The sequence below is a fragment of the Nansenia antarctica genome (assembly GCF_963989245.1).
Source record: "Nansenia antarctica genome assembly, chromosome: 8".
Classification (NCBI taxonomy): domain Eukaryota; kingdom Metazoa; phylum Chordata; class Actinopteri; order Argentiniformes; family Microstomatidae; genus Nansenia; species Nansenia antarctica.
The window spans coordinates 60,134,554-60,162,553 of NC_137678.1; the positions used below are offsets into that span (position 1 = coordinate 60,134,554).

Consider the following 28,000-nt stretch of genomic DNA (forward strand, 5'->3'; position numbering starts at 1 on the left):
CCTCCGTCTGTGCGAACCATGCTGCCGCGGATGTCTCCCAAAACTCCGGCAATTTGAGAATAACAGCGTTATTTGCCATGTTCGGTTCAGTCTCGGATACTTCAACGGGACTGACGTCGGGGTCACCAGTGTAGTGCCGAGAGACGGGAGTCGGAGGCGGCGTATCAAATATCACAGCTAGACGTTTATTGACAGACATGAATGAGTCTCAACCACATGCTTCAAGCAGTAACTATATCTGACGTAACAACTTCGGTACCACGCACTTAAATCTCCGTGCGGAACAATACTCCCAACCCATAGTTCCGTGGGTGAATTATGTCAACCCACCACACCCCTCTATTTAGTCATTGCATGGTTCAGTCCACCGCGCGCGAGCTGCTAGACTAGAGGAAAGGCGAAGTCAGTCAGGGTCTCAAAAGAGAAAAGCGAAGCCAAAGTCAGGGTCTCACAAGAGAAAAGTAAAGAACGAGGAGAGTGACAAAAAATAAAAATAAAGAAGACTGTTCCGGTTACGATGTGAAAGGAGGTAGACGCGTGGAGGGTGGCTCCCAGTATTTAATCTTTTAAATCTCAACTATCGTGATCCCTTAAACATATTTTTAAGAAAAACAATTAGAAAAAGTTCAGTTGTACAACTTGTCTCGAGGATATGCCCAACAAACGCACCAAAAGGGGCACACGATCATCTACACCTCAACAGCTAACAGAAGACGCTAGCGAAGTAGCTAATATGGCGGCCGAAGCCTCAGCGAACCTGCCTACCGACCTACAAAATCTCCGCTTAATGCTAGTCACAGACATGAAGGACATGATTAAGGGATTGATTGAAAGCGCCCTCTCTCCACTCAAGGAGTCTTTAGATGCTGTGCAATCAACCACCCTTGACCATGGTAAACGCATTGCTGAATTAGAAAGGGCGCTCAACGGATACAGTGACACGACTATAGCCCTGGAAAAGACCTGTGAACGACTTAGCTCCGAGAATGAAGCTCTCGCTAGCCGCGCGGAGGACATTGAAAATCGGTCCCGCAGGTGCAACCTACGAGTCATCAATATTCCAGAGAACGCGGAGGGAACGGACACTGTTAAGTTCATGGCTGAGTTCTTTACAGAGGTCTGCAAAGATGTCTATCCAACTCCCCCCGTGCTGGACCGTGCACATCGGATTGGCCAAGTACGCCCTGGACCCACTGGACAACCCAGAGTGATGATTGTCCGTTTCCATTACTACCAGGACAAAGCCCGGGCTCTGAGATGCGATCGTAATCAGCTCGTATGGCGTGGACGTAAAGTACCATTCTTCCCAGACTACAGCATCAACACATCCAAGCAGCGTGCATCATTCGCCCGAGTGAAATCACTGCTCTACGAGAAGAAGGTCAAGTTCTGTCTAATTTATCCTGCTCTTCTAAAAGTGGACTTCAAGGACAAAATCTACGACTTCAAGACTGCCCCAGAAGCACAACGGTTTTATAACCAACCGCAGGAGCGGATGGTGGCGGGGATGCTGACTAGTATATGGCCATATGCGGTGAGCATAAGCTATTCTGTAGCTGACACCGCAAGAGAAAACGATTACCTTCATGACTGCTAGTATAAAGTTAAAGCTATGCTTAGCCTAACTAACTTCTATATAGCATTAACCATTTTTCTTTTTGCCCCGTAATAACGTTACACGAAGGATTGAATGTATATGACCCTGATCATAAGCCACCGGGGCTGGCTAGCTCTATGTTTTGTTTATACTGTGCTTATTTTTCACCGGGAGGCTGCATCGCTTTTTTGAACTGCGATACTATGAGAGGACAATTGGACCTATAACCGAACTTATATGCCTGATTCGATTGAACACTTTATACACGGACCAGTTTAATTAATCACTGAAAACCGTTCAGACTCTCCATAGGCTTCATAGGATGATGATAACGTGAGTAAACAGTCCCCAGGTCATTATCCAGCTAACTCTGAGCTAATTTCAGGGATTGCTCAACTCATTGACTGTTGTTATTACATAGTTACATAGCGCTGTATTATGGGTTTACTTCTTACCTTGACGCATGCTTAAGTTGACGTTACATAGCGCTGTATTTCGGGTATACTTTCTCCTATTGCTAATATGTGTGTGTTGGTGTGCATGTGTTTGAATTGACGTTGCGTGATGCTGTATTACGGACCTACTTCCTTCTTTGATTGAATGTGTGTGCGTGTGCTTAACAGTATTGACGCTTCAAACGCCTTTATTACTTTTCATCTATAGCCGGATAGCTCTTGTATGATAGGCTACCTAGAACTAAAATAACACTGGAGCAGTGACATATCTAAAGGGGCGTGCGTTTATACGCGCGCATATCATTCACGCGGCGGGTGCATACATGCATAGGCAGGTGTGTGTGTGTGTGTGTGTGTGTGTGTGTGTGTGTGTGTGTGTGTGTGTGTGTATGTGTGTGTGTGTGTGTGTGTATGTGTGTGTGTTGCTGTGTGTGTGCTTGTTGCTGTGTGTGTGCGTGTTGCTGTGTGTGTGTGTTGCTGTGTGTGTCTGTGTGTGTGTTGCTGTGTGTGTGTGTGTGTATGTGTGTGTGTGTGTTGCTGTTTGTGTGTCTGTGTTGCTGTGTGTGTGTATGTGTGTTGCTGTGTGTGTGTGTGTGTGTGTGTGTGTTGCTGTGTGTGTGTGTTTGTGTGTTGCATATATTCTGAACCCCGGCAGCTCTGTTTTAGCGACACTGGATATGGGCTATATTCATTCATCATATTGACACTGTTTCTTTTTGGTTTTTTGTTGTTTGTTGTTGTTTTTCTTGTACTCTGGGAGCCACCCTTAGTGCTTTAAGGTTAGAATGTATAAGAGTTGCGTTAACTGGGAACATTTTGGATGTTTTTTCCCTCTGTCTTTTTCGTTTGGGGAAGAAGACTTAGGGACTGGGGAGGGACTGTCTGCAGAAAAGTGCTACTCACACCAGAGGTTTTATTGTTTGCTTTCTCTTTTTATTCATTTTCTTTCTTTTCTTTCTGTACCTATTTTACCCCATCTATTTTGTTTTGTCATCTGCTTTGTTAAACAAGGAATCATTCGCTCTCCAAGACTCAATCGAAGTAGGCCTTGCAAAGGCATTACACTCACTGTAAGGATGCTTACAATTACTTACCTGCTACACTCACAATATGACCAATTTAGGCAATAAGGATAAATACTCAAATGTTCGGTTCCTATCATGGAATTTGAAAGGCTTGAATGGTCCAGTCAAAAGATCTAAGGTTTTTCTACACTTAAAACGTCTAAAAGCAGATGTTAATGTTAATGTTAATGTTAATGTTAATTTTATTTATAATGCGCCCCCCATCCAACTTTTACATCGGCCCGGGGCGCAGCCCGGGTAAAGGAACAGATAAAGACAAGGACAAGGACAAGGAACACAGAAAGCAAACAGATACAGACTACTTAAATGAACATCTCAAGGGATACAATTTACAACAAATAGGGAGTAGACTTAGGGAACATCATTGACGAAGAGGTGGGTTTTTAACTTGGCTCTAAAGGAGTCCAGAGTGGGGGCAGACTTGATGGCGGAAGGGAGCGCGTTCCACAGGGTCGGTGCTATCACCGCAAAGGCACGGTCACCCTTCCTCTTGAGGTTGGTGCGGGGGACCCTCAGGCTGAGTTGGGCGTCGGACCTGAGCCTGGGCCTTGAGGTGGAAGACAGGTCTAGGAGGTCCTTGATGTAGGGTGGGGCGAGACTGTTGAGAGCTTTGTAGACAAAGGTGCAGATCTTGAACTTCACTCTCTTCTTTACTGGGAGCCAGTGAAGGGAGATGAGGACAGGGGAGATGTGGTCCCTCATTTTAGTGCCTGACACCAGCCTGGCAGCGGCATTTTGGACTAGCTGCAGGCGGTAGATGGTCTTATCAGGAAGTCCAGCATAGAGTGAGTTGCAGTAGTCGAGCCTAGATGAAATTAGCATGAGGACGACCCTCCTCAGGTCACTGGGGGTGAGGAAGGACTTGATCTTGGCTATGATACGTAGTTGGTAGAAACATGACTTCACGACGGAGCTCACTTGTCGGTTAAGGTTGAGCTCGGAGTCAAAGATGACACCGAGGTTCTTGACATGTGGTCTGACAAGGGTGGACAGGCTTCCCATGTTGGTGCTGAGCTGAGTGATGGCGGTGGTGTTGCCGATGAGGAGGATTTCCCCCTTGCTCTCATTCAGCTGTAGGAAGTTCTGGGCCATCCACTCCTTCACATCGTGGAGGCAGTCCATCAGGCGCATCAGATCGGCGGGGTCGTCAGTGTTGATTGATAAGTAAAGCTGGGTGTCGTCCGCATAGCAGTGGAATGAGATCTGGTAGCGTTGAGGGATTAGACAGAGGGGGAGCATGTAGAGGGAGAACAAGTTAGGGCCGAGGGTGGAGCCCTGAGGGACCCCACAGGTGAGGTTGGCTTGTCTGGAGGAGCTGTCTGCTATGTGGACGGCATAGGTTCTATTGCTGAGGTAAGGCTTGAACCAGGACAAGGCGGTGTCGGTGATGCCAACCTCCTGCTGGAGTCGATTAAAGAGGATGGCAGATATAGCCTTTTTGCAGGAAACTCATCTTCGGCTGTCAGATCATGTTAGACTACGTAGTAACTGGGTAGGCCAATACTTTCACTCGAGCCTCAATAGTAGGTCGAGAGGTGTAGCTATTTTAATTAATAAAATACTTAATTTTGTGGTCTCGGAGGTCAGGGTAGATACAAAAGGCAGATGTGTTGTTGTGGCGGGTACCCTTTGCCAAACACCGGTACTTTTAGTAAATGTATACGCTCCCAACTGGGATGATGCAAGCTTTGCCAGCAACCTGCTATCGTCCCTTCCACACTTGAACACTCACCATCTTATTTTAGGAGGCGATCTGAACTGTGTGATGAACCCTCTATTAGATAGATCAAGCCCTAGGACTCAACAACAGTCCACTATGTCTAAACATACCCAGCCATCACCTTGTCTCGAGACATCTTAAGACTCATTTGTCAAGACGTCTTGAGACACGTCTAAGGACGTGTCTATAGACATGGGTCTTAAGATGTCTTGGAAATATGAAGATGTCTTAAGATGGCTTGAGATGTCTTGGAAATATGAAGATGTCTTGAGATGTCTTGAGATGTCTTGGAAATATGAAGAACACAATGAATGTCATAGTATTGTCTCAGCATTTTATTATTTAAAAAACAACATACACAAATACATAATCATACTGTGGATTACTAATTGATAAAGACATTTACAGGAAATTGCAGGAACTATTATAAATAGGAACAAAATGATTATGTGTACAACATTATTATATGAACAAAATTATTATATGTACAAAACCTTTTGTAGGTAGGACACTATTGGACCTCGGCCCAAATCTAGTACTGAACCTGACCCCCCATGCTAAACCATTTGGAAGTACAGTATAGTAGGACTCCAATTCAGACACACTGGGGGGCTGTCACAAATCTACTAACTCTAATTATGTAAAATACAAATAAATAAATAAACAAGAATGTGTTGTGTAACAACTCCCCCAAGATTCCCCTCCACCACAGAGAGACTAAACTGTCCTTCTGAAAGAGACTACACTGACATCCTCCATCCCAGACAGACTACAATGACCACCATCACAGTGTGACATGGGAGAGTTACTCCATATGAGAGTGGAGAAACCTATTCTTCAGGTAGCATGTGTTCCTGATGTTGTGGACTACTCTTTTATCAACAATTTCACAGCATTGCCCATTGGTGGCAGTTGACTTCATACCTATCCCAACAAGTTGGCGTGGTTCCCAAAAACATTTATGATGTAGGAACAGGAGGGTGTCAGTGATGGCTGAGGGTGGGAAGAGAAGCTTTGCTCCCTCCTTGTACTCTTCACAGCCTGTCAGGGGGGATCTCTGTGGAGTGGCAGGAACACGGTCCCTTCAAACAGGAGCTGTGGATTCTCTGAAAATAAAAGACATCAAGTATTAAGGTAGGCTATAGATTCCCATCAATATTTTTTATACAAGGTCTTTCAGTAAGACTATTTTACCTGACATGGTAGCCCATATGCCTGTGATTTTCACCGGTTGCCTGTGGTTCCTGTCTTCACCAAGTAGGGTTGGGTTGAGTTGGGTTGGGGTTGTCTCCACAAATGACCCAACTCTGATAGTCTTTATATCAAATCTGAGAACGAAATTCAGTATGCTAATTATAAAAGGGGTATGCTATTGATAATAGCATATTATTTAGATTGTTTTTAATGTATTATTTTAGATAATTCATTATTTTAAAATATTATTTTCTTTAGATAAACAACTAAAATAAAAAATCTAAATTAGATGCTATTGATACTGCATAGAAACACATTGATATAATATACTTGTATGTTTCAGGGGACAATGTTGCACTCTGATATTGAGTGTGTCTCCTCTGTGCTGCTTGCCCAGCAAGAGGGTTGTCAATATTTTGGATGACAGGCTTTCCCCTTTTCCAAACCTAGGAAATAAAACAGCATGCATATGATTCAAAGAATGCTCTCTTACAAGAAGTTAATACTGACTTATTTGATAATTAATTGTATTAAATATTGTATTGAAATAATTAATACATTTATGATCAACCCCACCCTACCATACCTTTGGTCCGAGGAAGACCTGTTCCTGTGTCAGGATTCTATTCTCCATCCTCTCCATTAGATCAGGTTGCCGCATATTTTTGGACACCTGTAGTTTTGACAGCTCTGGCAACACCTCGTTTCCATGCTGCCTTAAGCCTGTTTTGGAACGAGTTATATTTTGGTACCAACATTCTAGATATCTTTGGTATAACTGACATGCAGGAAATAATACTGTACATGATAAATACAGATAATACAGTTACTTAAGTAAATAAACACATTTTGAAGTAGATGTTCCTACCAAGCGCTCGTCTTTGCCGAAGATCAGTGGCCGATACTAATGCGACTGAACCAGATGCTCTGTATACAGGGGCATAGCCTGGCAGCCCGTGTACAGGTGTATTGTCTGCCACATGATTGGGTGCTGACAATGTGGTGATGGAATCCAAGACTGCAATCCTCTTGACCATGGTCTTCTCCATACTAACACCATTCTTGTGAGCGATGACTGAAGTACAACATTCATATAAAACAATTAGCTTTAAGCACCTATATGGCCTTGCAAATTAAATACTGTATGTGTAGTTACATTTAGCCATGTCCTTGACCCTGTGGTGGTATCGTTCAAAGCGGTTGCAGTCTCCAATCATGGGGTGGCCCAGCACATCTGTTTGCTCTCCAGTGTGATACCCACAATGAATGTTGGCACGGTTTGCAACATCTGCTTTCCATATCTTAAAGAAAATATGACACCAAAATGTACTTACTTCTGCTAAATGGTGTTAATATGAGTTAATATGTTAATATGAATTAATATCTAATCAAACCACACTGTTTTGATGCAAAATCCTGTAAGAAAAATAATATATATATAATAATGATATCAATAATAACTCACCCTCTCGAAAAGTTTGTGGTGGTCACATATCTCGACCTGGAGTTGCCTTGCTTCGTCATCCGTCAAACTAGCTGATCGGATCAAAGCCAAGTATCCACTCAGCAAGATGTTGGCTTTAGTCACTAGTCGGCAGGTGTTGCGGCCAATGTATTCAGCAGAGGCTGCTGTAAATGCCTCAGGGCAACACATGACATCTCTGGCTATGATGGGCCACATCTGAATGAGATGGAGTACCTCACAGCCAGTGGCACATGCCAAGTGATGAACATCTGGGAGCTGAAAGTATAATGTGGTGTGTAATGCAATTTCATTCAGAGCTGTTCACACTTCTCACAGGACATGGACTTTAATGACAAAAATGTACTATTTAGTGATCTTAAAACAGTTGCTTGTTATATTAAGTGTGTTCTTCACTTCAACTTCCGTAATATGGAGAAAAAAACCAACAAATTCTAGCGCAATTCAGGATTTGCAGAGAAGAGGACCAAATTACCAGCGGGTGTCACATATAACAAACAGGCAGACTATTAGAGAGAAAGCTAGTTCCCATTGACTTTGGTTGTTCTTTACTGAAGTCAATGGGGACTAGCTTTCACTCAAGTAGTGCTGGCAACCTCCCTGTGTGTTATATGGACAAACTGCACCTGTGTTTCAAGTGGCATGTCGGTGAGGAGATGACACAAGTTTCATTTTTGGGTAAACTGTTCCTTTAACAATTAAATACACCAGCGTCAAAATGTATAACTGTGACTTACCTGCTTGAGCCAGTGTGGTCTGTCAATTGCAACAATCAGATTGGATACGAACAGTTGCAATTGTGTCTTGATGTTGCCACAAATTAGACTTATTTGGAGTCTTCCAACACCAAGGGCATCTAAGTGGAAGTGATCGATTCTTGTCTGTAACAAAATACAAAGCCAACAGTTGTATTGCTTTTACATGGTTTTATCATTATATGCTTTCTATTTGAATCATTTTTAACACAAGGCAGAACAGGAGATTTTCAGTCCATTAGTATGTTTTTCTTAGTTGCAACCATTTCCAGCAACATGGCAAAAACATATACCTTGCTCTGAGCTTCATTAGGCATAGGTAACATGCATGTATAGACAGAGCTTACATTAAAACATTTACCTGAATGTGCGGTTCAATGACAATGTCATCAGAGAAAAGCAGGTTGTTTTGGCTGAACAAGGTCCCAGTCTCTGTTTCTTGTCGTTTCCTCTCCACTACACCCATCTCAGACATGCCAGCGATAATGATGTTGGTGTTGGACTTTGTTCTGCGGGGTGCTTCACTGGCAATCTGTGGGTTGGAGAGGTCGGCATTGTCGACTGTGCAAATTCTGCATCTAAGAGAGACATCATTTTAATAAGGGATGCATTTGAAAGATTTCACACAATGTACATAACCAAGAAGACCAAATGGCCAGAGAAGTTATACTGAATCTAACCGTTTGTTTGCGGTGGAAGACAAACAGTTTGCACAGTGGTTTGCCTGGGGCATATCGGCATTGATCTCCCCAATTCCTCCACATACAAACACATTGCCTCCATAGTAAGGGCAGTTTGCATAATACCCCTCCTGTAGTCTGCGTATGTATGGAGAAATGGCATTCATGCACTGCTCAAATGATGTCCCTGATTTGGAAAGAAGATATATCTCAATCTCACATGAACCATGACTTAGACATTTTAACCATTTGTTAAAATGTGCTGATTATTATGCTACCTGGTTCTCCAAGGCCTATGATGCCCATGTGCTCCCTTTTTGCCGCCTCAGAGCGGGGCAGGTTACCGACTGAAAAGTACATTCCGTTAGTGGAATGGTACTTCCTCCTGTACAGCCCAAATCCATCAAAATATAAATGGATGTAGAGTGGCAGAACTGGTACCCCTTTAACGAAACAATTTTATGGCAACCATTACTTCATGCATGTTCTTGTTCAGCTTACTCACAGCAACCTATCATATTTGATAAGCCATGAAACTATGACTTAACAGTGCCAATGAAAAGCAGTAGTGCAATATCATGGTAAGCTTTTTAGCCTACCTGTGGGTAGTTCTCTTTCTGGCTGCCCTTCACTACAATGAGCAGGGAGAGTTGCTACATCTTTGATGTATCTGCTGCTTGGCTCTTCAAATGCAGTGGCAGAGTGGTTGCTGTATATGTAGTAGCCAGTGAACTGTGGAATCTGAGGTATTTTCTGAACCACAGTATCCACTTTGATGGACTTAAATGCATCAGATATAAATAGTTGTTCTCTAACAGGTGTTAGACTGTGGAACTGTTGATGATTCCTCATCTCAAGGCCACGGAAAAGTATTCTGCACCTGAGCACTAGATCCTGGATGGAGCTGTCAAATGCTATGGACTCCACTCTTGCAAGACGCGATCTGCGGTCGATGTTGATTTTGATTATGTCACGGGCAGTTACCTTGAAATATGAAAAATGAATCAAGTTACACAAACTGATGACATGCATCTTTTTGGGTGGGCGCTATTTACCACATTTAAGGGCAGTTACCTTCCCTACATTGGTGCCAATACATTGTATTCCAAAGAGTTTGCTCTCATGAAATAGCCTGGAGTTACAGGCGTCTCAATGGCAGTCGGTCACTGGCACAAAAGTCATTTTTGCCATATGCTTGTTGTTCTCCAAAGTTTTTGCCACTGTTTTCTCCATGTCGAAATAATAAAAAGAAGAATCTTCTCCATGCACACTAATAGGCACCGTAGGCAGTTTTTTTTCTGATATTCTGAAATAAGGAATAGCAGTGGAATTACATAAATACAGTATATGGTCTTATAGTGATAGCTATTTCATTAGCATAGAAAAATTACTTGTATCACTATAGCCTACCTTGAGAGCACTGACATTAGGTGGGACGTCCTCCTTCTTGAAACTCTCATGTGATATGATTTCAAGTAAACTTGAAAATGTTGCCTCTGAAATTCCTGAGGTTTCAAAAAACAAGCTCAGGGCTGCTTCTGTGAAAGATCTCCATGGATATGGATCTGGCTGAAGGGGCAAGATAAGTGATGAGTAGAGACACCCAAGCAGATCACATCCCTATCAAAACCATAATAGTCAACAACAACAAGACTGCCAATAGCAGTTTACCACTCCATTGTCATGAGCATTTCCAATGTCCATCTCCTCCTCTTCCTCTGGCTCAGGGGCTTGATCACTGTCCATCTCCCCCTCTGAATGAGGCACCTCTTGCTCTTCATCATGACCGTTATGATTGTCATCAAAGTCAGATTCCCTGTCACTCTGAACTAGCAAGCAAGGCACAAAAAGCAATATTTTATCAATAGGCCTAGACAGAATCTGTAGGCACCTATGATTAGATTGACAAAGCTGGGGATGACATTTTCTCCATACAAACTGACACATTCATTACCCAAAGGCAAATCTTAATACCAATACAGCCAATTCGATCAAGTGAGGCAATGCCAATTTGACATTACCATATAGTAGTAACTGTTAAACGCTTATCCCCTAAACTCAACATAACAAATGAGGACTTTGTGGAGTGCAAGGTTCGTTGGATGCCCTTCAGATATATAAATCTCACGTCAAACATGACACAACACAAGAAAAGCACAACAGGTGGACAGCAACATTGTAATGATCCCACTCAGCCAACTTATAGATAATAAACCATATCTCAAAGTAATTTGTCTTAAATTGAAGTAGTGTCAGTGTCTGTCTTGAGACATAAACGTTGGAATGTCTCAAGACAGTTTAGATGTTAAAAATAATATAGGCCTACTACTACTAGCCTACCAACTGTATGTTCTCTTATTCTTAACAGGGGGGGAGTTTTGTCCAAGCGATCCGAACGAGTCCGACGCATTATATAGGCTACAAAATGTTATATTTATCTAGAGCAAAACTATCTCTATGGTGTTGCACCGAAGCTCGGATAATGTCTGGCTGTACCTGCTAAGGTTACTATGGAACAGAGTTGCGCGTGAGCTAATCTGAGTAATTCCCGCCTCTCGCTGGTGCGCGACCTACAGAACTAAGCTTTCTCCCTTACCCTTATAATGATAAACTCACCTGTGTCATCCAGAAGCAGATGTTTCTGGAGAGGAGAGGAGAGAGGATGAGAGGAGAGGACGACTCCTTGTTCCAAATTTGAGCAGATTCGGCCAGAGCAGAGGGAGAGTCGTCAGAGGTGTGTGATAAAAATATATACAAAGGTGGAGAAGAGCATTTTGTGAACGCAAACCTGGTCCTAACCATTTGTTCCTGGTCAAAACAATGCCACGTGGCAAAATGCCCTTGTACAGAAATGGCAGAAACAATACAACACCCAGAATGCAGTGGGGTTCTCCCCCTTTCCAAGGCCACTCCCCATGCCTCTTATTGGACCAGAGCAGGGCACCCACAGGCCACTCTGATTGGACCAGAGCACAGCTAGTGTGTATAACATTATTATTACCCATTTAAAACCTAAAATGTAATGATAGAAAGCTGGTTGAAAATGGGTGAATCCGTCTTTTAACTGCGAGGGCAGAGTAGCCTCCGCACTATAGTCTCACCAACCAAGAGAAAATCTACTTCAAAGCCCATTGCACACCGTTTCACACCACTTTGAGGAAACATGCAAGTCATTAATATCTGTATTTTTTCGATTGCAGATACAGCATGTTCAATGCTCTCAAGAAACGGGCCGAGAGGAAGATCCTGCCAACCTCCACAGAGGCTGAAGTGAAAAATTTGGTTCAGAGAGCCACCAAGCTTGCTTTCAAGCATATGGGAGGGAACGGGAGGGAACTGAATGAGTCGTGCCACAGCATGACAGACGTTTTTCTGTTGGCGTGGCACAAGGCAGTGCAAAGTGATAAAGATGCACAGACCGCAGCAGTTAACGCTGTTAAAGACAATGATTTATGATTTTACTTAGATTTTTGTACAGTTTTTTTTATTATTTGTTACATAAACGGCTGTCATGCTGTGGCATGACTCGTTCAGTTCCCTCCCATATTTTATAAAAATGAAATTGTATATACCGTAATAATTTAATATATTTAATAATGTAATATATTTGTTATATATTTATTCTATTTATTTAATTAATATTTATTATACTATTTACTTGTTCTAATATTTAATGATTTGTTACATATTTAAAAAGATAAAAATGAAATTGTATAATAATTTAATATATTTAATAATATATTTGATATATTTGTTCTATTTATTTAATTAATTAATATTTATTATACAATTTACTTGTTTTCATATTTAATACACTGTATTTACTTGTATTAAACTATTTTGTACTTTTCTATTTAATTGTACTTGTATTAAATGTTTTATCAACTTCCCAGAGATGTCACTCGTTGTTTATGCTCATCGTGAAGGCCGGGAGTGCATTCTGAATAGCCTAAAGTGCCTGTAAGTAAAAAATGATAGGTCAAAAAGTGTTTTATCTTGTTTGATTCCTATGCAAATCAGAGACCCTATAAAAACAAAGATATTGATTCCAAAATTACATTAACTATTATCCTTGCATTAATGCTCCGTTTTTTAATTCTCATCCATTTTATGTTATTGTTCTTGATGCCTATATAGTTTACCTTGTATTTTTTTAATTTATTTTTTATAAAATCTATTATTTATTATATATTATTTTAATTCACATTATTTAAGATCAATTCAACTTATTTAGTGATTTGTTGATTACATTTTTTGCTTTCTTACGCGATTTGAAAAGTACACGCACAGATTTGATAGGGGCAGAGAATCACGTGTTTGCACCGCGTGTTTGGAAAGGTCAGGGGTGACGCACACACACAGGCTTTGATTCCATCCAACTTTATTTGATCGTCAACGAACAAGGTGCAGCAGCACTTTTGGAGCGAGGAAGAGACCTCAGTCTTCCTTCAAATTATGAAGGAATACATATTAAAATATAATGGAATACGTCGTCGAAATAACGACATATTTAAATAATGTGTGTGACAAACTTCAGGAGGCAGGATTTGACGGAACAGTCGACAGGCGAGGTGCCGGTGGAAGAGCCCCCAGGCGGCCTTATTCAAAGGCTAAAAGACAGAAAAGCACCAGCGGCTCGAATCCTTAAAAACTGGATTAATTTCGCCGCTATGGATGAAACACTGGGACGGAGACGGAGACCACACACGTTGAAGGGGAGTGGATGTCGTCTCTGAGACCATCCACGACGACGACACCGGTGAGTTGAGCTAACTAGCGACTCTGACCTCTGAAGCTAAACTAAGCTAGCACAGACACGTGCTACAGGGTTAACTAACAATGATCACCTATGTTAGGCAGCCATCTACTTAAGCTAAGCTAAGCTAGCACACACGTGCTGCGACTACACTCCTCATACACAATTATCGTTTATCGCATACAGTTGTTATTAAGACATACAATTGTAATAGAAAAGTGAAATGTTGTGTTACACTCTAACCAAGTTACTTAAAGCTTAAAGCAAAGCGGCGACAGCATGTGGGACATGAACAATTAGTGGTCGTATTGCTACAACATCAACACATCCTAGAACCGCTTCAGTGGTAGCCGCCACTGCTCTCAGACAGGACACCAGTCCCTTAACAACACTGTCAAGCTTCTTAGAATAGTACGCCACGGGTCTATATCTGTCCCCATGTTTTTGTGGCAGAACTGCTGACATGAAACCTCCTTTTTCACATACAAACAAATGGAAAATCTTGTCATAATCAGGCAATCCTAAACAGGGAGTCGAGGACAGTTTTTGTTTCAACTGAGTGAGTGCCAGTCTGATTTCATCAGTCCAGGTTACTTTGTCTGAGGGTGCTAGCTTCTTACCATGGGCTAGATCAGACAATGGTTGTGTGATTTCCGCATAGTCAGGGATCCAGGCTCTGCAATAGCCAAACGTCCCTATAGTCCTTGGGCCAAACCATTTTTCACTACCAAATTCTGGGCAAATCCTAGATGTGATTTTCTTATTCCTATACATCCCTAGATTATGTTTTGATATGATAGACCTTTTGGATTGGCAGCTTATTAGTAGTTATCACCTCGTAAAGGTACGGAGTGCTTTTTTCAAAACCGGAGTTTTGCCTAGAAAAGTCCCCTGCCATATATTGCTCCCCTTCGTATGATTCGCGCCTAGCTGTGGTGTGGTTGTGATAGAGACATGAGCCTTTTCATGTTCTTTATGCGCCTGAGTCTCCTAAACACGTAGAGACCAACCCCGAGTCGATCAGAGATTCCTACGATGAGCTATGGTAACTTTACCGCACCTACCCCCTACCGATGAATGCCTAATTTTTGCGGTTTTCCGGAGGTATTGTGCGGTAGGTGCGGGAAAGTTACCATAGCTCAGCGTAGGAAGCTCTGATCGACTCGGGGTTGATCTCTACGTGTTCAGGAGACCCAGGCGCATAAAGCTAACCTGGCTCATGTCTCTATCACAAGCACAGCCCGAGCTATGCGCGACTGACGTGAAGGGGAGCAAAATATGGCAGGGGACTTGTGGACCCGAATGCAGGACACTGAGGCGGAGTCAGATGAAAGGTCAAACCCATGGATGGGTACATTTATTGTTTTCTGAATTTGTATGTTTAAATATACAAATGATACATTATCTACTTAAAATATGCGTTAATTTACATAGTTTTCCAGAATAACAATCTAAAACAAAGTGCTTAAAACAAATAAAGTGTGTGTTTACCTCCTCAAATAAATTAACTTAGCCCCAGCCAGATCCATATTTAGAGGTAAGTTAGCAAGCTAGTTTAGAGTTAGTGGTAATGTATAGCTGGTTACTGGTTAGATAACGAAGCGACCTTGGGTTCCCTGAAAGGTGCTATGTAAATGCAAGTTATTATTATTATTATTATTATTATTATTATTATAACTAGCTAGCTAGTTTTTTCTACCATAAATCATCTCCTGAAGCCACAACCATCTCCCACTACTGAGGCTACAGAGCAGCAATGTAACAGCTTCATTGACTTTTTCAGATCCAAGGTCAACAACATTCGCTCTCTGATGCCCAGCTCTTCCTCTCTGTCTCCCTCTGCTACCAACCCCTCGCCTGGGAGTTTGCCATCTCTCCCATGTTTCACAGAGGTTCAACAGAGCCACATTATGGAAATCCTTAGAGGAATTAAATCATGCACTTGCGCCCTGGACCCCATTCCCACTGCTCTGCTCAAGTCATACACCAACCTTGCCTTCCTGTCCAAGGTGCTAGTGAAGGAAGTTGCTTCCCAACTCCAGGATCACCTCAAACACAACAACCTGTTTGAAAGATTTCAGTCAGGCTTTCGCTCAGCCCACAGAGTACAGAAACGGCTATGCTAAGGGTGACGAATGAACTGCTAATGACATCCTCCTGGACCTGACAGCAGCATTTGACATGGTGGATCACACTATCCTCCTAGAGCGCCTCCACACCACCATTGGACTCTCAGACTCTGCACTGAAGTGGTTTCAGTCCTATCTCTCTGGCAGGACTGAATACGTCTCACTGGGAGGATGCAAGTCCAGACTTCTCCCTGTTACCTGTGGTGTTCCACAGGGGTCAGTTTTCGGCCCCATCCTCTTCATCACCTACATGCTCCCCCTCGGTCGTGTCATCACCAGATATGGGATGTCTTTCCATTGTTATGCTGATGACACACAGCTCTACATTAAAACTACCCCAAGCCCCTCTGCAGCCATGTCATGTCTCACCACCTGTCTTGAGGAGATAAAGGCATGGATGAACAACAACTTCCTTCAGTTAAACAGTAACAAATCCGAAGCTCGTCTTGTTGGCACCCCACACCAGGTTCAGTCTTCGCCCATATCACAGCTCACCTTCGAGGGTCAAGTCATCCTCTTCTCCTCCTCAGTTTCAAATCTGGGGGTTAGGTTTGACCCTCACCTGACCTTCAGTGACCAAATAAAACACCTGTGCAAAACCTCCTTCTATCATCTCAGAAATATTTCCAAACTCCGTCCCACTCTAACCCTGTCAGATGCAGAGAACTTGTCCATGCCTTTGACTACTGCAATCCGCTCTTCATCGGGATTCCTGGCAAAAGCATACAGAAGCTGCCATACATCCAGAACAGCGCTGCCAGGATCCTGATGAGAGTCCACAAATACAAGCACATAACCCCTGTTCTACACTCACTACACTGGCTCCCTGTCTCATTCAGGGTTGACTACAAAGTCCTTCTTCTCACCCACAAATGCATCAACGGACACGCACCTCCCTATCTACATGAACTCATCACTCCACAAACCTCCACCCGCACCCTCAGGTCTTCAAACAGTTTGCTCCTCCAGGTCCCCAATACCAGGCTCCGCACCATGGGGGACCGAGCCTTCTGTTCGGCTCTGCCGTGCCTGTGGAACAGCCTTCCTAGCCAGCTAAGGGCAGTACAGAGCCTGTGCAACAGCCTTCCTAGCCAGCTAAGGGCAGTACAGCGCCTGTGGAACAGCCTTCCTAGCCAGCTAAGGGCAGTACAGAGCCTGTGGAACAGCCTTCCAAGCCAGCTAAGGGCAGTACAGAGCCTGTGCAACAGCCTTCCTAGCCAGCTAAGGGCAGTACAGAGCCTGTGGAACAGCCTTCCTAGCCAGCTATGGGCAGTACAGAGCCTGGACTCTTTTAAGACAGGCCTTTGACTGTTGAACTGTGTTCATTTTTGTGATTTATTTTGAGTTGTTTTACTATGTTTTTAACTTATTATGTTTTAGTTTTTTTTACTCTGTAGCACTCTGAAATTCTTTTGAATGAAAAGTGCAATACAAATAAAATGCATTATTATTATTTATAGTTAATAACACTTTAGTTAGCTAGCTAAACTAGCAAAGTAGCCTGTTGTGTACCCAGGCTTGAGACAGGGTTTTATATTGTAGTAATATTAATGTAACTTAATTTACATTACATTTACAGAAGATTCCTTGTTTGTAGCCCCTCTAAGTTGTAATGAGATCTGCCCCAATTACTGCACCCTGACAATATTTTAGTTTAGAATAAGGTTGGTAATTTAATGTCAAACTAGATGTATTCCTCTATTTCAGAGACCCACATCATCAGCAGTAAGTGTAAGTCTAATGATGGATCCAACTTCAGGTGAATGCAGCAGCAACCTGCCAAGAAAGCGGCATGGACAGCATCATCCACTGCTCTGATGATGGACAGCATCATCCACTGCTCTGATCATGGACAGCATCATCCACTGCTCTGATCATGGACAGCATCATCCACTGCTCTGATGATGGACAGCATCATCCACTGCTCTGATCATGGACAGCATCATCCACTGCTCTGTCATGGACAGCATCATCCACTGCTCTGATCATGGACAGCATCATCCACTGCTCTGATCATGGACAGCATCATCCACTGCTCTGTCATGGACAGCATCATCCACTGCTCTGATCATGGACAGCATCACCCACTGCTCTGATCATGGACAGCATCACCCACTGCTCTGATCATGGACAGCATCATCCACTGCTCTGATGATGGACAGCATCATCCACTGCTCTGATGATGACTCCAACTCAAACCTGGTGTCACCCCAAAACCTGGACTTATGGAGAACTTTGTTGAGGGCGGCAGAAATCAGAAAACATCTCCCAATTTTGGACCACACCTACCACCGGACTCCATACACCTACAGCTTTCACTGCCTTGTGGGCTAAATAAATGTAACTGTTCATCTGCCTCCGCCTCAGTGTCCTGCATTCGGGTCCACTCCCGTACAGAACGTAGGCTAACACACATTTTAAATGACAGCAGTCCATACTTTAAGAGGGGATAAGGTATTAAACTACTAACAACAAGGTCCAACAAGGTCTATCACATCAAATAATATTCTAGGGATGTATAGTAATTAATTACTGTCTTTATCCAATCTGTGGTCCAAATGTTCTTTAAAGATATGCAAATTAACTCATATTTTAAGTAGATAATACATCATTTGCATATTTAAACAGAACATTTCTGAAAACTTGTAATACAAAAAATTATTGTCTCAATGTAAGTAATCAACTGGGGAAGTTTCATGGTGATATCTATTAGGTAAAATGTTTTACCCATCAAAAAGTCCCCGGCCATATTCTGCTCCCCTTCGCGTCAGTCGCGCATAGCTCGGGCTGTGCTTGTGATAGAGACATGAGCCAGGTTAGCTTTATGCGCCTGGGTCTCCTGAACAAGTAGAGACCAACCCCGAGTCGATCAGAGCTTCCTACGCTGAGCTATGGTAACTTTCCCGCACCTACCGCACAATACCTCCGGAAAACCGCAAAAATTAGGCATTCATCGGTAGGGGGTAGGTGCGGTAAAGTTACCATAGCTCATCGTAGGAATCATTGATCGACTCGGGGTTTGTCTCTACGTGTTTAGGAGACTCAGGCGCATAAAGAACATGAAAGGGCTCATGTCTCTATCACAATCACAGCACAGCTAGGCGCGAATCATGCGAAGGGGAGCAGGATATGGCAGGGGACTTTTCTAGGCAAAACTCCGGTTTTGAAAAAAGCACTCCGTACCTTTACGAGGTGATAACTACTAATAAGCTGCCAATCCAAAAGGTCTATCATATCAAAACATAATCTAGGGATGTATAGGAATAAGAAAATCACATCTAGGATTTGCCCAGAATTTGGTAGTGAAATGTTCAATTTGGGGGTTTGGCCCAAGGACTACTAGTAGTGACATCATTTGGGCTTTGGTTGTGGGCAAGGGTAGTGCAAGAATAGCCTCAACACGGCTAGTTGCCAACGCTCTGCCATCTTTTGTTATCACATGACCTAGATATGTCACTTGGTGCTTTACCAACTGAAGTTTTCGTTTTGACACCTTGTGACCATTTTCTGCTAGATACAACAATAATGCCCTTGTGTCTTGGGCACATGAATCTTTTGAGGCAGATGCCAACAATAGATCATCCATATATTGTACAAGGATACTCCCACAGGGAGGAACAGATCCCTCCAAATTTCGAGCTAGTTCTGTTGAAAAAATAGTAGGTGAGTCAATATATCCCTGGGGCATAACTGCCCATGTCCATCTTTTCCCCTGAAAAGTGAAAGCAAACCATTCTCTTGAGCCCGGGTCGACTGGAATGCTGAAGAACGCATTAGACAAATCAATCACAGAAAAATGTGTGGCTGTGGCAGGCACGGATGACAGTATGGTAACAGGATTTGGAACAATAGGTGCATTTCCATGAACTGCATCGTTCACAATTCTCAAATCTTTTGACAAAACGTCACTCGCCATTGGCTTTCCGGACAGGCAGAATAGCGGTGTTACAAGGTGAATCTAGACATGGTACTATAGCCCCCCTTTCTACCAGCGAAGCATGTACCTTAGCTATACCCTCTTCTGCCTCTGCTTTAAGAGGATATTGAGCGCGGCGTGGGCGGAAATAACTTTTTGGGTGAACAACAACAGGGTTAGCGTTTTTTATTCGACCAATGTCGAATTTGTCTTTAGCCCATAAAGTTTCTGGCAACCCCTGTAGTACAAATGAATCATCTTTGATGTCAGTGAGTGTTTTAACAAATATGGAGTTGTGGTATTGTCCGTGTATTCCACGGTGTACTGGTACTGTCCAGTGCCAGGGAAAACATCTCACTCCCTTCGTTGGAGAATATCTCATCTGTGAGGTTTCTACCTGCCAATCAGTAATCTGCATAACTCCCTTCAACCAGTTTCCTGTATCTTGTCTGTTGACAAACTCAGAATTAGCAATTGAGATATGTGGGACATCATTATTTACATCATATAGCTTCCTTTGTGTCGCTGTCAGACAGACGGAGAGGGTTGCTACATCAGAACTGACATATAACATATTGCATACAAGGTTCTCATTTGATAATGATAACCAAATCTTCTCAAAATCGTCATTCTGTGTCAATGGTGAGATACATGCAGTGCAATGCAACGTTGAGTGAGGCTTAAATCCTCCATCACAGGGCCAGTATGTTTTTATCTTGGAAAACAACTCATTAAGTTGAGGTGTCTCTTTCTGAACATTAAGGTCCCATGAATATGTCAAGCTAATCTGAGGCTCAGAAAACAATTGATGTCGGGGCATGTCTTTGTCCTCTCTGATTATTGTAACACCATCCTGGTTACAACACATAGAGATACCTAGTTTACATAACAAATCTCTACCCAACAGATTTATAGGGCAACAACTAGAATAGATGAAATAGTGCTGAACCATAGTTTCCCCATCAACAACAGTTAAAGGAAGGGTCAATTTTTCTGAGATCGGGACACCGGAGGCTCCCACTGTTTTTTCAGACAAATCAGATAAACCAGGGACCTTCTTCATCACACCTGTCCGAATGACTGATGAATGAGCCCCTGTATCTGCAAGGAAAATGAGATTTTCACCATTCACACAGAGAGTTACAAGGGGATTTTCACTTGGAAAAGAATGCAAAATAACACATTGTTCCAACGTCTCTTGGTTTACAATATCTTGATTGTCATCTAGCTGGGTAGTTTCTGTTTGTTCCCCCTTCGTACTCTCTTGTGTCTCCTTCCCCCCTGCTTAGTCATAATGGATGTGTATCGCCCTGTGGTCTATTCATGGTTATGTCTGTAGGAGGCGCTGAACCCCAATCGTTCCTGGTCTGATGTTGTCCTCTCTGATTGTCTCTGTGTCTGTATGAGTTGTGTCGATGAGTCGTATGTTTCTGTTTCCCATGGTTAGGAAACCTTTGTGACGTCGGACAGGATCTGTAGGAATGGCCGCCCCTACCACAATTATAACATGCAAAATCCTTAACAACCTGCTGCCTATTATTTGTTTGTGGCTGTCTATGCTGTTCTCTAGAATGTTCCTCTTGTCCTTCATAAAATCTAATTTGTGCAGCTTGTTGACGCACCTGATCCTGTGTAGACACTTTATGAGCCTCCCCCGCTATAGTAAGGTGTAATCTTTCTGCATGTTTACAGTGAGCTATCAAATTTTCTAGGGTCCCCGTTAGGGATGGACGGTTTCCAATTATTGAAACCGAAAAACCGTCAAAGACTAAAACCGCGGTTTTCCGGTTAACCGAAAAACGAAAGGAAAAAAAAAAAAAAAAAACGAAAAAAAAAAAAAAAAAAAATCTAATAATTGAGCCCTACTGCTACAATACACTCATGTCGAACACCATTAAAACACCGTAAGCACAGTCGCAACACATTTAGGCTACTTAGTTTCACAAATATAAGTGGAAAGGCAGACTTTTGTAAGCTACACCATACATGAAAACACATGAACTCTTAACACACCAGCTCCGCTGATCCAGGGTGCTCGCCTGCACGGAAGATCATCTCTTGGAACAGCGTCTTCATTGAATGAACTGCTTTCTCAATATCTTGGTTCTTAGACAAAGTTTCAGCTGCTGCTCAATGTATTTAAATATTTGAATACTGCTCAATAATCACTGAAATATTAGACTTAGAATTATGCAGTGAACATACTTAAAGCTTTTCATAAAAACCACATGCCGCGAGACTGACTCGTCCTGAACTGTCGTAAGTCAATCAACAAAGAATGCCCCATCAAAATAAAAGTGCCCATGGTAGAGCTGTCAAAATAGAGCTTTCAAAATAAATGTACTAGAGATAAATACAGAACTACCTTTGCGTCACTAAGTGACCGCGTATCTTCTGAGACATGCGTTCTGTCATCACTTTCAGTAGCGCCTTCACACACAGTGGTGCTGTGCACAAACACTCTTGATCCGTATAGCTCTTGTTTTATTATATTGTGGTTTAGTAAATACTGCACTTGGAGTTACATTCAATGCATGATTTGTGCTATAGAACATAAATAAAGTTTGATTGATTGATTGATATCAAATCAAATCACATTTTCTTTCTATAGCGCATTTCTCACAAAAGTGACCCAATGCGCTTTACAGAGAGCAGCGAAAATGATCTTATTAAATAAATGTAAGCGAGTAATTGTAAAAAACCTTTCCTATCTACCAATAACTGAAGGCAACTATCTTTCCCATAGAGTGATTTGTTACCCTTAAATATAATCCCAATTAGATATTAATCCTCAGTTATTCTTCACAACTGACCAAACCTCTCACTCATTGCGCGGCAGATTCAGACTGTATCATTGTTATTTTCACACACGACAAACATGTGACATGTTCCAGTTTTATTCTTTGAACAACATAGGAAAAAAAAAAAAAAAAATAAAAAAAAAAAATCCGGTTTCAGACGGTTTTGATAAAAAACCGTTTCTATTTTTTATAAACCCCGGTTTTCGGTTTAACCGAAAAACCGTCCATCCCTAGTCCCCGTCTCCCACCCAATGCAGGCCAGTCTCACTTGCTCACTCAAAGTCGGTCTTAGTCCATTTACAAGTGCAGGTTTCAGTAGTGTGGAGTAGTTATTATCATCCCGAGCTACACCACTGTGTAATATAAAACATTTCTCTAAACGGACATAATAGTCCTCGAACAGTTCCTCTCCTTTCTGAGTACACATCTGGACTTTGCTCCAATCAATTATCTTTGGCCACTTGTCTTTGATGCGCCTTAGTAATTGTTGGAACTGTGGGTCATAATCTCGGTCGTCCACCATCAAGTTAGTGTCAAAATGTCCCCGTACTGTCAACCATTTCATCCCTAACTTAGCCCGTCATAATGGTACCTATCTCAGCTGCAGAAGGTCTGTACATGGCCACTAAGGCCCCGTCCCAATTCACCCCTAGCCCTTCGTTTTCACCCCTATGGCTCGATTTGCGCGTTCACGTTTAGGGGTAGGGCTGTCCCAATTCATATTTCATCGAGCCATGGCTTCATTTCGAGGGCTAACTATGACTTCGTTTCGAGCGATTTCAGGACCAGACTAGCTTTGAAGCCATATGGGTACGCTACCCCTTGATTCCAGGATGCATTGCGAATCATCTACAGAAATCTTATGTCGCTCTAGGCCAACAACAGCTAAGTTCTGATCAGAGGCAGAAGGGTTTGTGTTCAGCTCAGGACAGGACAGAGAGATTCAAAGGTGCTCAACAACCACTACTACCTGCCCTCTGGAGGTAAGCATAGAACCTCATTCTGACCTCACAATAATAATAATAATAATAATAATAACAATAATAATTATAATAATAACAACAATAATAATAATAAAAATAATAACAATAATAATAATAACAATAATAATTATAACAATAATAATAACAATAATAATGATGATAATAATAACAATAATAACAATAATAATAATAATAATAGCATTCTGGTCCATAATTTGTCACACCCGACCAACTCTATGCCAGCTTTCTTTGAACTTTGGAAACCTGGTTCCTCTGGTTCTAATGACTTCTTCCATGTTTCCCTACAGGCGCCACGGCCTCTGGTGGGATGGGGCCCGAGGGCTGTTCTCCAGGGGTGGCGGGGGGGGGGGGCTCCAAGCAGCAGCAGACCCTGGAGGATATCGCTAAGAACATCAGAGAGCGAGAGTACAAAAGGATCGTGGTGATGGCAGGGGCGGGCATCAGCACCCCTAGTGGCATACCAGACTTCAGGTGACAGGATATAGAGACAAGGCTTTCCACACACCCTCCTGGCTCCTCATACTTATGTCCTTGCCGAGCTTCCTAGACACTTTTAGATCTGAGGTGATTGGATAGGTGTACGCATGTAGCTCTACCTTGCCCTCCAATAGACTTTGTGCAATTGTCAGCATCCTGCTTCACTGGCGGACTCAGGGGGGGGGCAGGGGGGGGCTACCGCCCCTCCTGGTGCCCCCACGATTGAAAAACGTCGCACTAAAGTGCCCTTTTGAGTGGCAAAATTAGAGGATGTGCCCTATTGGCTGCCCTTCCAATGGTCTAAACTTGACCATGTGCACTGATGGGGTCCCATGTTGTGCAGTAGGTGCCCTTTTTTTATTTTCGCCCCCCCTGCCCTTCAAACAGCCTGAGTCCGCTACTGTCCTGCTTATATCTACCCATTCCTTTCAGATACACACTCACTGACTTATCGCTGGGAGAGACGTTATGTGACTAGGCCTCTCATGTAAAAAAAAAAAAAAAAAAAACTCCCTCCTTTAACAGGTCCCCCGGCAGTGGTCTTTATGACAACCTCCAACAGTACGACCTGCCCTATGCAGAAGCCATATTTGAGATCAACTTCTTTCACCACAACCCCAAGCCCTTCTTTGCCCTGGCTAAAGAACTTTACCCCGGGAACTACCAGCCCAACTTGACACACTACTTTGTACGACTCCTCCACGACAAGGGTCAGCTCCTCAGGATGTACACACAGAATATCGACGGGTTAGAGAGAAGTAAGTTTGATCTCAATTATTAGTCTTATAATAAGAAATCTGGACAATTTAATATTTTTACACAGGAAATTGTGTGTGTGTGAGTGCCGGAAAAGTGTCCAAGACGAAGACCAGCAAACAGGTACTACCAGCACACCAACACTCACTGACTCAGCCATAGAGGAGTTCTTTTCCTTTGAGGATGAGGATGACCCCTCTGCTACTGCTGAAAGTGAAGTTGTGGATTATCTCAAATCAGGAGGACGAGGGATGGACACTCTTAATGGATTTCCACGGATAAAGAACATTTCACTCAAATACAATGCAGCCACTCCATCCAGCGCCCCCGTAGAGAGACTGTTTAGCCTGGGGAAGCTCGTCTTCACTCCAAAGAGGAACAGGCTCTCTGACCAGAAGTTTGAAAAGCTTCTGCTTTTAAGATACAATTACTGGTTTAATGGCTAGGATGGTTAGATGACTGGGTTGGCTGGATGAATGAATGCATGCATGGATGGATGAGTGTTAGGAAGGAGTGTACGGATGGATAGATGAATGAATGAATGTTAATCCGCTACTGCCTATAGCTAATTAAAACTTGTAAGTCCCATCGCTGTGTGGGCATGATTCGCGCGTGCATGAGAACATTTCGCACTGTTATTTTGGAGACCCCCACAGAGTTCAGCTTATAACTCGAACCCTGAGTAAACGTATGTTCAAAAAGCAGATAAGGAAACACCTGGGTACAGCAAACTTGTGACACTAGATGGAAATGTGTAGTCATCTCTAACATGGTTGTAATTTTGTTCTATTTTTATGTAACTAGAGATTTAAGTGTTTTATATTAGGCTATGCCAAATGTAAAATTGTATAATGTATGATATATTTTAATGTTTGATATTTGTAATTTAAAGTATGTTTTATATGTTAAATGTTACTTGTAATGTATGTTTTAAATGTGGACTCCAATTAGATATATAAGTGTTTTATATTATGCCAAATGTAAAATTGTATGATGTATGATATATTTTAATGTTTTATATTTGTAATTTAAGTATGTTTTACATGTTAAATGTTATTTGTAATGTATGTTTTAAATGTGGACCCCACTAAAAGTAGCTCATGCCTATGGGCATAGCTAATGGGGATCCTTCCAATAAATAAACAAAATAAACAAGATGCTTATGCAATTGAGCGTGTACGAATCCCAGTTATTTGTCTCTGAAAACTATACATATTCATGTGTGTGAACTTGTATGCGAGTCTGTCATCTGTATCTTCAAGACCTTCACTTTTTTTTAATAAAATATGAATATAAACAATATGATATGATGACAAATGATATCGTCAATTAATTAAGAATGAGATTTCTGAAACACTTCCGACGTAACTTAGAGCATCACGGACATTTCAGGTGAATGAAACAGCTGCATTACAGAGACGCTCATGTTTCCTTACCTGCGCTCATGTAACATTCACCGATCTCCACGTTTATAAAGTTGTTATGATCGACCTGCTCAACTTCTTCACGACCAGGGAGAATTGTAGCAGATTTAAGGTGTAATGTCTGCCCTCCGACACAGCTATAAACTTAATAATCACTCGTGAGGTCTTCGCTTCAGCACTCTGTTCGTTTCCACCGTCTGAGTTGTCCCTCTCGTCCCTCAGCGCTAAGCACTGAACTGAGTAGAATCTGCATCTGGCTAGCTGACAATAAACTATCAATACACCTAGGTAAAACTGAAACCATCCTATACGGATCCCCATCTAAACTCAGAAAGGCTGAACATTTTAAAATAAAAGTGGGTAACATTAATATCACAAGAAAAGAGGATATTACATACCTGGGCTCCATCTTAGAGGCAAATCTTTCCGGAGATAAAATGGCAGCAAAAGTAATCAAAAAAGTGAACCATAGAACTAGATTCTTGTATAGGATATCCTCACTTGTCAGTAAAAACACACTGAGGACCCTATCAGGAGCTCTCATTCAATGTCACTTCGACTATGCCGTAACATCATGGTACTATAGAACCACAAAGGCCCATAAAACAAGACTCCAGACAGCCCAAAATAAACTGGTTAGGCTTCTGCTAGGCCTCAACCCTAGGACACATCTAACCGCTGCTCATTTTTTTAGCCTTGATTGGCTACGAGTAGTTGACAGAGTGCAGCAGCTTGCACTGGGCCTGGTCTTCAAGATACGCTACACCACAAAGACACCCAAGTACCTGTCAACATACTTCCAAAAAGTGAACAACGTCCACACATACAACACCAGAGGAAGCTCCACGAACCACGTTCAACCGCGGTGCACCACATACAAGGGGTTAAACTCGTTTGCAAACTATGCAGTAAAAATGTGGAACGCCCTTCCTATAATCTTAAAGGAGTGCAAAACACTGCCCACCTTCAAAACCACTCTCAAAAAACATTTACAGGAGGCTGCAATCCGTAACTGGACCCTCTAAATCAAAAATCTGATTAAAAGACCCGAACTACCCACTGTACATACTTTGTGTTTTGTCCCCCGCCCCCACCTGTGGTGTATGTCCCCACCTGTCCTACCCGCTGTACATACCTTATGTTTTGTTGTATTGTTCTTCCCATGATGGATGTATGTTTATCTTGTAGATAGTAATAGTTATTTGTCTGTATTATCTTGTAGATAGTACTAGTTTTTTGTCTGTCTTACATGTAACGATGAATTGAGAATCAAGGACCCCAATTGAAATAAGCCAGTGGCTTTCTTGGGTTTTTATCCTGTTAGTTGACCTTGTATGTAATATGTACTGTCATGTACCTACTTCTGCAAATCTTCTAATAAAGTTTTCAATCAATCAATCAATCCTTCGTGTCGCTGGAATAGACTACTAGTCTGTCCGAGGACAGATTTATGACCTAAGTGGGTCATAAACCTCCTGGAGCTCAGGGTCTCTCTGGGGCTCTTGGTAGCAACAGATGGTAGTATTGATGTGCTCTAGAGTGCATTATTTGTCTGACAACACACACGCTCGACGTTATTCGCATTAACGGTTAGTTTGTGGTCAAGAAAGTAAATGTATCCATACAAAGTAACGTTAATCAATTAAAAACAGTTATTGTAACCTTACCGTTTAATCCACAGTGTCCCGTTCCCTTGTGCTGTCTTCAACTAAACCCGTCTACCTGTGCCCGATCACGGAGGTGAACTGAACATCTCAGTCAGGCTTAG

General features: G+C 42.4%; 1 pseudogene across 1 annotated transcript; it reads left to right on the forward strand.

The window, feature by feature from the left end:
* The first annotated feature begins 1,127 nt into the window (after positions 1 to 1,127).
* On the forward strand, positions 1,128 to 27,981 carry LOC308164520 (NAD-dependent protein deacetylase sirtuin-3, mitochondrial-like; annotated as a pseudogene). The gene is made up of 4 exons: positions 1,128 to 1,207; positions 23,863 to 24,046; positions 24,578 to 24,810; positions 27,914 to 27,981. The product of its transcript is annotated as an NAD-dependent protein deacetylase sirtuin-3, mitochondrial-like (transcript).
* Positions 27,982 to 28,000: the final 19 nt, after the last annotated feature.